Source organism: Giraffa tippelskirchi, chromosome 10 (assembly GCF_054371585.1).
Source record: "Giraffa tippelskirchi isolate mGirTip1 chromosome 10, T2T-mGirTip1v1.2.pri, whole genome shotgun sequence".
NCBI lineage: Eukaryota > Metazoa > Chordata > Mammalia > Artiodactyla > Giraffidae > Giraffa > Giraffa tippelskirchi.
Window position 1 is genome coordinate 158,165,055 of NC_137284.1, and position 9,628 is coordinate 158,174,682.

The window sequence follows — 9,628 nt, forward strand, 5'->3', positions numbered from 1 at the left end:
CTACATAGATGGTAGATTTTGTTTCTGTTACATTCAGATAACCACCTGAGAAGTTTTCTTTGTGTGTGCAACAAGGTAGAATTCACAGGCATAGACACGTCTGATCAAGTCCCTGGCATTCATACACCCTCAGGACCACCGGACAGCCAGTGTTGGGTGGTGGTGACCAGGGCAGGCACCTCTCCTGTACCCATCACTGAGATCTTCCCTTTCTGGCTGTCCCTGTCTCACTAGAGATCGCTTCCCTTTGGCATTGATCATGAACACCTGGCTCAGCCATCCATTGCAGCCCCAAAGAGCCCAGCACAGTCTCTGGTTCAGGCTAGACGCTCAGTTATTAAAAGCAAATGTCCACCAACAGATGAAGGCTTAAAGCAGACATGGTGCATATGTACGATGGACTATTACTCAGGCACAAAACGAATGAAATAATGCTATTTGCAGCAACATGGATGGACCTAGAGATTAGCATACTAGGTGAAGTAAATCAGAAAGACAGAGACAAATACCATATGGTATCATGTTTATGGGAATCTAAAATATGACATATGTGAGCCTGTCTATGAAACAGAAACAGACTCCCAGACATAGAGAACAGGCTTGTGGCTGCCAAGGGGGAAGGGGAGGGAGACGGATGGACTGGGAGTTTGGGGATAGTGGATGCGAACTATTATATAGAGAATGGGTAAGCAACAAGGCCCTACTGTGCAGCACAGGGAACTCTGTTCAATATCCTGTGATAAACCATAGTGGAAAAGAATATGAAAAAGAATGTGTATATACATACAAGTGTGTGTGTGTTTCTGTATAGCAGAAATTAACACAACATTGTAAATTAACTAGACTTCAATGAAAATCAAGTTCCATAAGGGAGGGTGAGTGGCTGCTGAGGTGAGAAATGGCCCTGAAAGAGATGGGACGTCCAAGGCCATTTCTGCCCACTGGGTAGCATCTCTCCTTCGATCTGTGACGGCTCTCCAAGTTGCAGCTTGATTTTCCTCCTGAATAAGCAGCAGCCGACTGCTCGTGGGATCCAGGTGCAGTCAAGCCTCCCCTGCCTGGGGAAGAAAGAACAGTTTCATGAGCTGTCTGAGCTCACAACCAGGCTTGTTTGGGCTTTTCAGTAGAGTGGATACCAAGACATTATATAACCCAAGCTCCAGGAGAACCTTCCAGGCTGTCCCCAGGCTAAGGGCACAGGGTGACCGTGTATTAAAAGAGGCATCCGTTGCTCTTTATACGCAAAGGAAATCAAGGTGAACCTAATACTCAAATCAGGCTGAGCACATTTGCAGAAACAGGATATATGTTACTGGTGGCTTCTGTCCTGCATGACAGGCAGAGAGAACACCCTCCCCGTTGCCTGTGGTTCTTCATGAAGGTGGAGCTTTGAGGATAAGAAAGGGTTCATAGTGGCATTTCCACCACCGTCTTGCAGCTGCTCAGAAATCGCCTTCCCCCATATCTTTAGAGCTTCTCATCCACCTTAAAGCAAGAGTGAAGGGTTGGGGGGAATACAGCTGAATGCAAAACAAATGCCATCGACAGGGAAAACAATTTCAAAAGGTTCTAATGCAGATGAATAATGCAAACCTCCATCATGTTTATGGAGGGGGCAAACATTCAGTATTAATAATTTGCAAAGAAAAATGGCTGTCACTGTTTGTTAACAACTCACCATTTGTTCTGGATACAAACCTAATAACGTCCCATCTTATTAAGAGTTTCTTACTTTTTTTAAAATTTAATTTTGTGAACAAGGTGATGTTTATCAGAGGAAAACCAATATCCTGTCTAAAGCCGACTTTCTGCATTCCCTCCCACCTCTATCAAATATTTATCTGCCTCTGACATTTTCCTTTTTTTTTTACTTAATTTTCAACACTAGGCTGCATTTTTAACACACACGGTGTAACTAGCTTCAGTAGCCAATCGTTCTTCCTCCAGAGATGTTTTATTACAAGACAAGGAGCATGCAAAGTAGTTGCATTGTTTTTCAGATTCTCTCTTCAGGGAACACAGTCATTAACGAATTGTATCAGGAAGAAACACTTGTATAATGTGTCTGTCTCTGCATTCTGAGGATGGCATTCGTATTGATTTAGTAATGGCTTACAAATAATAACCAAAAATTAGTTCTTCTGAGCTTATGGTTTTCTCTTCTTACTACTGCTACCTGGATTCAGGGAGCTCACAGACAGGTCCAGAGAGCCTTCATTCACTTTGGTTCCCATGGGGACCACTTTCAACTGTGAGTCTGGGTGATGATGGAAAGCCCATGTCTGTCTGTCCATAGAATGCATCTTCATGTCTCTTGCTGACCACACTCAGGGCAGGCAGCTGACCTGACACACCCAGGTTCTAGATGAAGCCCCATGACATTTTACACACACACACACACACACACACACACACTGTACACACTCATACACCATATGTGAAACTGAAAGTGTTAGTCGCTCAGTCATGTCTGACTCGGCGACCACGTGGACTGTAATCCGCCAGGCTCCTCTGTCCATGGGATTCTCCAGGCAAGAATACTGGAGTGGGTTGCCATTCCCTTCTCCAGGGGCTCTTCCTGACCCAGGGATTGAACCTGAGTCTCCTGCATTGCAAGCAGAATTTTTACCATCTGAGCCACCATGCATGTGTGGGTGCACGCTAAGTTGCTTCAGTCGTGTCCAACTCTTTGTGACCCTATGGGCTGTAGCCTCTCAGGGTCCTCTGTCCATGGGATTCTCCAGGCAAGAATATTGGAGTAGATTGCCATTCCCTCCTCCAGGGGATCTTCCTGACCCAGGGATCGGACCCGCATCTCTTATGTTTCCTGCATTGTGAAGCAGGTTCTTGACCACTAGGCCAGCTGAGGAGCCTATATATATTCTTTCTTTTTTTTTCATTCCATTTCATTATAGATTATTATAAGATATTGAGTATAGTTCCCTGTGCTATACAATAGGTTCTTATTGTTTATCTATTTTATATATAGTAGTGAAAGTGAAAATTGCTCAGTTGTGTCTGACTCTTTGTGATCCCATGGACTTCTCCAGTCCATGGAATTCTCCAGACCAGAATACTGGTGTGGGTAGCCATTCCCTTTTCCATATATAGTAGTGTGTACATGTTAATCCCAGATTCCTGATTTATCCCTCCCCACCCCTTTCCTTCACTGACTGCTTTAAAACCTTTGACTGTGTGGATCACAGAAACTGGAAAATTCTTCAAGAGATGGGAATACCAGACCACCTTACCTGCCTCCTGACAAATCTGTATGTAGGTCAAGAAGCAACAGTTAGAACTGGACATAGAACAACGGACTGGTTCCAAATTGGGAAAGGAGTATGTCAAGGCAGTATATTGTCACGCTGCTTATTTAACTTATATGCAGAGTACATCATGTGAAATGCTGGAACTGGATGGAGCACAAGCTGGAACCAAGATTGCTGGGAGAAATATCAATAACCTCAGATACTCAGATGATATCACCCTTATGGCAGAAAGCAAAGAGGAACTAAAGAGTCTCTTGAAGGTGAAAGAGGAGCGTGAAAAAGCTGGCTTAAGACTCAACATTCAAAAAACTAAGATCATGGTATCTGGTCCCATCACTTCAAGGCAAATAGATGGGGAAACAATGGGAACGGTGAGAGACTTCATTTTCTTGGGCTCCAAAGTCACTGCAGATGATGACTACAGCCATGAAATTAAAAGGTGCTTGCTCCTCGGAAGAAAAGCTATGACAAACCTAGACAGCATATTAAAAAGCAGAGACATTACTTTGCTGACAAAGGTCCATCTAGTCAAAGCTATGGTTTTTCCAGTAATTTTTCCAGTAATCATGTATGGGTATGAGAATTGGACCATTAAGAAGGCTGTGTGTCAAAGAATTGATGCTTTTGAACTATGGTGTTGGAGAAGACTCTTGAGAGCCCCTTGGACACCAAGGAGATACAACCAGTCAATCCTAAAGGAAATCAGTCCTGAGTGTTCATTGGAAGGACTGATGCTGAAACTCCAATACTTTGGCCCCCTGATGCAAAAACTGACTCATTGGAAAAGACCCTGATGCTGGGAAAGATTGAAGGCAGGAGGAGAAGGGGACGACAGAGGATGAGATGGTTGGATGGCATCACCGACTCAATGGACATGAGTTTGAGCAAACTCCGGGAGTCGGTGATGGACAGGGAAGCCTGGCGTGCTGCAGTCCATGGGGTCACAAAGGGTTGGACACAGCTGAGCGACTAAACTGAACTGAGCCCCTTTCCACTTTGGTATCCATAGATTTGTTTTCTATGTCTCATGCGTAGTGGTTTCAAACAACTTTTTTTGACATGTAATTTTGGGGCTAGTATCTCAGGCAGGGCATGGCTGGGCAATGCTTGGGCTCCACGTCCTTTCTACCCCTTGGCAGCGCTGGTCTACAGGATCCTAAGCATTCTCACTCAGAGATCTGGTGGCTGCAAGCTGGGCTTGTGTGGGTTCCGCCCCCAAGCAGTCTCGGGTCCTCACCCTGGTGGCTCAGGGCTCTCTGATGCCGTCTTCCTGGAGTCTAAGGCAGAAGCTGCAAGGCTCCTCCTGGTCCAGCCTTGGGAGTCCCAGGATGGTGTGGAGTGCAGCCCAGACTTCAGGGAAGGGCCATCATGGTGCACTTGTCAGTGGGAGGAGATGCGGAGCGACTGACAGTCCCCTGCTGGTTTGCTTACCTGGTGAGCAGGATAAGGATGGGCTTGGGGCGTAGTTGTGGAAGGAGACTGCATGATGCGGCTAATTCCACTTACGGTTTTTGTATGGAAACAAAAATAATGAAATATAATTGCAGTTGCCACCTGACCTTTTCTTAGTGGGAACCTAACCTTTCTGTAGAAAAAATAATTTGAAGAGTCACTTCTACATGGAAAGTGGAACACTGGGAACCCAAGCCACACAGAGCTGGTTGTGCCAGGCCGAGTGGAAAGTGGGAGCTACTTGCCTTTGCCTTTGAGGGGAAAAGAGAGATGAGAAAATAAAAATGAAAGATGTGAGAGAGAAGCTGGAGAGAGATCTCTCACCTGAGCCAACACGCGTCGCAGTGGTGGCATGTGTACCCTCCCAGGTGTTCAGAGAAATCTTGGTGAAGACTCTGGGCTTCCTTTCAGGAAAGAGAGGAGGCTGGAGCTTGTCTTAGAACTCAGAGGGCAGGGAGGACCCAGCTGCTGTCTGGTTTCCACGTGGTTTGTGGTTCGGACTGTCTCCTTCTTAACTCCTAGCCCAAGTCAGTGCTTGACCAATTCCCTTGCTGTCCCAGGGCGGGACCCTCCTAAAGCAGAGACACCAGTGGCTGTCCTGAGCATCAGCTGGGATCCTCTCTGGTCCCACCGCACCACATGCTAACCTCTGGGCTGCCCAGAGATTCCAGGGTCTCTGATAGGGTCTTAGCAATCCTGCCTCTGAGATGGCCAAGGCACATAGCTACCCAGGGTGTCATTAGAAGCTTTATCCAGAGTTCTCAGGGAGTTGTGTGATGTAACAGAGGGAAAGGGGTCCTCGAGTTGGGTCTGGGAATTCTTCTGCACACACAGACACACACACCTAGATGCATATGCCCATACACATGCACACATGCTCACACACGCATTTCTGAAGTCTTCATTCCCCAAATCATCAAGGACCTGTGTTTCCACGGCCATCTACATCACAGAACCTTAGAGGACTTTGCCATTTGGTTTAATAGAATTGGGACATTTGAAGCACTGTCTTTGTACTTCTTAAAGAACAGATTGTGGTATTACAAAGACTATACTTGTCCCAAAAGACTTCAGATGGTTTTGTCAAATGACTCCAGAATGGAGAAGAGGATTCTAAAAGATTGGTCAGTTCCTATTAAATATACATCCAAATGGTTCTTAGAAGTGGGGGCTGTTGAAACATCTCACCCACAGCAATTTCAGGTTGAGTTTTTACTACTTTTAAATGCTTACCTGTGACCTTTGATGTTCTGATTTTTTTCTGGGATTTCTGGCACTTAGATTCACTCAATCTGCCAAGAGAGGAAGTTATACTACCAGGCTGCATAATTTCCTTCTCAGCAGTAAAATATTTCCTTTAAAAAAGTGTGGAGGAGAAGGAATTATGGGAGCAAATATGGTATTTATCATTTGAATTAAAAGACTGAACCTGGCCAATCATCAAGTTATCAATCCACACATCGTGTCTGTTGTTAGGTGCCCAATTCAGAGAATTTGACTAGTTGATATATTTATATGTGTGCATCGTAAGCCTCAAAACCACTTTCATGTGTATTATTTTTCTTGTCACCTACAAATCACGTCCAGAAAGACTGATGGTAATTGAATAAATGGCTGTGTGTACTTAAAGGCTGGACTTGTTGAAGACAGAACAGATTTATTAGATGTTACATTTAATTTTTTTTTTTTCTTATATGCCAGTGCTCATCAAAACACTTCATTCCAAATAAGGGGAACTAGAGAAATGTACTGAGGTTCTCAAACTTGTAGTTCCATGGACATGAACTGGGGTTCTCCAGGGTCAGACCACCACCCGAGGGCTCTTTGTGGACTGAGCCACATGGCAGGTTTTGGGGAAGCTTGCGTGTTCCATATTCTCTAAAACTATCACCCACAGGCTGCCAGACTCCAAGGGTCATGATTCATGGCGAGGGAGGGGGCAGACATTAAAACACTGGTATTCCCAGGAAACCTCCTTTAACTATTTATACACCTCAAGTGTTTAACACTTTGTACTAATCAGATCACCTGATTATTTTCTCCCTGAGAAGGGATGTGGGAACGTAAGTCTTAAGGTGAAGAATAAATTTAGCTCAGAAAACAAGAAAGGGCCATGTCAAGGACTCATCTTTTGGGGAGCTGGGAGGAGAGTAGAGAAGGAAAAAGTTAAAAAGAAGGTAGGAAGTAGAGGCGTCTTTCCTGGCGGTGCGGTGGGGAAGAATCTGCCTGCCGATGCAGGAGACTCGGGTTCCATTCCTGAGTCAGAAGGATCCTCTGGAGAAGGAAATGGCAACCCACTCCAGTATTCTTGCCTGGAGAATCCCATGAAGCCTGGCAGGCTACAGTCCTTGAGGTCACAAAGAATCAGACGGGACTGAGCAACTAAACAGCCACAACAAAGAAGTAGAGAAGCAGAGTTTGGAAGTTTCTGGAAAAAAGTGATGACGTTCACTAAAACTGGCACAGCATGGACCGCCTTTACCCTGTTTCACCAACTCTTTCATCCTTTGTGACATTTTATCCATGCAACCATCTCCCCATCAACTGTCAAACGAATGATGCCAAGCCCTACACGGTTATGAATGAGGCTGCCTTTTCTTCAAATAAAGGCTTCTGGCTCCTTATGACTTTAACGGTTTCAATTCTCCTGCCCATTCATTTTTTACAGATGTAAGTTGTGACACATTTGAAGGTCATGAAATGAATTTTGTGGATCCTGATCAGCTTAAAGTGAATAAAATGCAATAAAAAAGCAATACCCTGTGCATCCTAGATAGTAGAATGACCTATTATTTTGTGGAATTTTGTGTATTATATATGGATTTAGTAAGTGTTTACTGTGCTGCTATATAAAATAGCTCTCATAATAGATGGTAGTCACAAAAGTTTGAAAAGCTCAGAACCCCCTTTTTGGACCATGGAAAAGAAGAGGGATGCTGAGCAGGAAAGGGCTGACTTTAAAAAAAAAAATGTTTGTTATTTACTTGACTGGGTCAGGTCTCAGCTGCAGCTCTCAGGCTTGGTTGCCCCATGGCATGTAGGATCTTCATTCTCCATCCAGGGATCAAACCTGTGTCCCCTACATTGAAAGCATTGGACCACCAGAGAAGTCCTGGAAGGGACTGACTGTGTAGGCCTGGGTTGTTCAGACACGGAACATCCCTGGGAAAGGCCTGTCTTCAGGGCTGGCCCTTGGCTGCTCCTGGGAAGTTAGCTCCCATCCCTTGGAACATTCCGTCCCCACCCGGTGAGAGTCTAGTCGTTGGCCTGAGGCCATGGGCCACCTAGTATGGGTTTGACCTTACAGTCTGTCCTAAAATGTGATGGAGAAAAGTGTAAGCCGTGACAAACTTTATTTTCTTGGGCTCCAAAATAGGCTGCAGATGGTAACTGCAGCCATGAAATTAAAAGGGATTTGCTCCTTGGAAGGAAAGCTGTGACAAAGCTACACAATGTATTAAAAAGCAGCACCATCACTTTGCTGACAAAGATTCATACAGTCAAAAAACATACTGGTTTTTCCAGTAGTCATATATGAATGTGAGAGTTGGACCATAAAGAACACTGAGCCTTGAAAAATTGATGCTTTCAAACTGTGGTGCTGGAGAAGACTCTTAAGAATCCCTTGGGCAGCAAGGAGATCAAACCAGTCCATCCTAAAGGACATCAACCCCAAATATTCTTTGGAAGGACTGATGCTGAAGCTCCAATGCTTTGGCCACCTGATATGAAAAGCCAACTCATTGGAAAAGACACCAATGCTGGAAAAGATTGAGGGCAGGAGGAGAAGAGGGCGGCAGAGGATGAGATGGTTGGATAATATCACTGACTCAGTGGACATGATTTTGAGCAAACTCAGGGAGATAGTGAAGGACAGGGAAGGCTGGTGTGCTGCAGGCCATGGGGTCACAAAGAGTCAGACAGGACTTAGCGACTGAACAATGACAGCAAAGTGTGGTATAGAGTGAAGCCTAGTTTTGCTGTGAGGTGGCCTGTGTGGCTGAAGTCAGCTGTGTGGGTGCCCAGTGACCAACCCCCAATAACAGCCCTGGGCACCAAGCCTCCGGGGAGCTTCCTTGGTTAGTAGCGCGGTTTCTGGAGAATCAAGTGTGTTCCTGAGATCCCACTAGCAAAGAACACCAGGCAGCTTACCCCTGGCTCCTCCTGGGTTCAGCCTCAGGTACCTGTTCCTCTTCCTGTTTTTAATCTCTATCCTTTTGCTGTCATAACTCATAACTGAGCATAAGCGTTTTTCTGAGTCCCGGTGAATTATCTAACCTTGTGTGGTGTGGGGACCCCTGACCCGGATGCAGGCATCGGACTGAACCAAGTCTGAGCTTGGACCGCGGCCGACCTTACTGGAGGGGCCGCAGGAGATGACTGCTTTCACGGTGGGCAGGTGGGACGGCAGCAGCTTTTCTCGTTTGTGACAACGGTGGCTCCCAGACACCACTTGTTCAAGTGTCGTTGGGTAGGAATAAATATCTTACTCCATTTCAGCCTCCATGGAGGGCGTGTGCCTGGTGCACATAAATACCAGGGGTTATCATGAGCTTTATCTCCAAAGATAATCCTGGCTCTTCTGAGATCTTCCATACGGGCCTATTCTATCCACTGTGACCTCAGCGATTTTAATTTTCAAAATTATTTTTTTAACCATGCAATATTGCAAACCACAGAGCTGTCTCTTCAGACTCCGCGTGGATTAAAATCAGTGTAACGTTTGAATCCGGGGCACACAGAGGTTAGCAATGGCAGCTTCATTCTCTGATTGTTGGCTGAGCTTGTTCTTGTGTTTCCCTGTTGTGTCGGGGAAAAGAACCAAAGAGATTAGTAGTAAAAGCTTTGAGATCTAATTATGATGAGAGAGTTCCAAAGGAAATTAAACATAGCATGATTACTTTTTT

General features: G+C 45.3%; 1 long non-coding RNA gene across 1 annotated transcript; it reads right to left on the reverse strand.

The window, feature by feature from the left end:
* Positions 1-828: 828 nt before the first annotated feature.
* On the reverse strand, positions 829-5,425 carry LOC145524566 (uncharacterized). Its single transcript, XR_014067671.1, has 2 exons — positions 5,046-5,425; positions 829-1,058 (listed from the first exon to the last, which is right to left on the reverse strand). It is a non-coding gene; the product is annotated as an uncharacterized LOC145524566 (long non-coding RNA).
* Between the last annotated feature and the right edge of the window lie 4,203 nt (positions 5,426-9,628).